Genomic DNA, 1,567 nt, shown 5'->3' with positions numbered 1-1,567 from the left:
CTTTCTAAACAATGGCTTCCTTTCTTCTATAAAATTACATGCATGTGTGCACACACACAGAAGATATACTGACTTCCATATTGCATATGGTTTGCTTAATCAGTCAGGCCAATTGAAGAAGTTATGACAAGTGAAGCTTGGTGTTGAGAAAGAAATATTAGGTAAATGCACTTGTAACCTTTAAAACATGATCTTTTTTTGGTTGTGGAATCACTAAACTTCGATTTGTAGGTAGACATTAAACTGGCAGTAAAATAAACCTTCAGGTGTACAATGAAAATAAGAATAAAAATTAATTATTCTCTTAAGAAAGGAATCCATCACTGAAACGGATCTTCCCATTGCTGTGAGGTGATGATCTGCATCTGCTTCTAACTCAACGCAGGTGGATTATCTGAACTCTGGCTAATCTACTCTGCCACCTGCCCCAGTCTGCTCCTCTCAAAAGTTGTTGCCATCTCAGTAAGTGGCAACTCTGTGCTTCCACTGTCTTAGATCAGCGATTGACAGACTAAAGCCTGTAAGGCAGTTCTGGTCTGCCATCTACTTTTGTATGCCTAGCGAGTTAAAGGTTGTTTCTACTCTTTGTTTATTGTCTATATTCTTTCTGCCACGAGAAGGTAAGATCTATGTGGGCAGGAATTTGAATCTCTTTGTTCACTCCTTTGGCACATAATAAACTCTCCTAAATATTCATTGAATAAATAAACAAAAGAATGCCACCCATACCTCTGACTTTGATCTATGCCTTCAGAAAGTATGTGGAAATTTGCCCACAGGTTTTCCATGACTGAGGCCATTGTAAGTCCTTTCCTAAACAATGGATTGGGTCCAAGACATCTGGAAGGCCAGTGGTGACCCAGCATCCATTTATACTGTGGGGCAACATGACAATATTTAATCTATTCTCTCTCTTTTTTATTTTTTTGAGTTGATGTCTCACTCTACCGCCCAGGCTGAAGTGCAGTGGCGCAATCTTGGCTCACTGCAACCTCCGCCTCCCAGGTTCAAGCGATCCTTCCACCTCAGCCTCCCGAGTAGCTGGAATTACAAGCATATGCCAACACACCAGGCTAAATTTTGTATTTTTAGTAGAGATGGGGTTTCACCATGTTGGCCTGGCAGGTCTTGAACCCCTGACCTCAAGTAATCCTCTCTCCTTTGGCCTCCCAAAGTGCTGGGATTACAGGCATGATCCACCATGGCTAGCCTAATCTATTCTCTTAAATCTCTAAATATAAGCTCTTTCATGTAACACTCTTTTGGTTTGTGGGAGGGAGAAGCTGGTAAAGTCTGCCCTGTACTTTTGAACATCTCTTATATTGGTTAGTCTCTCAATGGAGTGCCAGACTACTTTACATACAAACTTTACCTCCATCAATGCTTCACAAAAAGGAGTGGCTATGAAAATGAGATTTGAATCCAAGAATATCCTTGGGCCAGAATGTAGGTGGAGGAGGATTAGCAAGAGAAATATAAGAAATCATTAAAGGCGACTGGCACGGTGGCTCGCGCCTGTAATCCCAGCACTTTGGGAGGCCGAGGCGGTTGGATCATTTGAGGTCAG

This window comes from Cebus imitator, unplaced genomic scaffold, assembly GCF_001604975.1.
Source record: "Cebus imitator isolate Cc_AM_T3 unplaced genomic scaffold, Cebus_imitator-1.0 Scaffold81, whole genome shotgun sequence".
NCBI lineage: Eukaryota > Metazoa > Chordata > Mammalia > Primates > Cebidae > Cebus > Cebus imitator.
The sequence above is the reverse complement of the archived record's forward strand: the minus strand, read 5'-3'. Positions refer to the sequence as shown.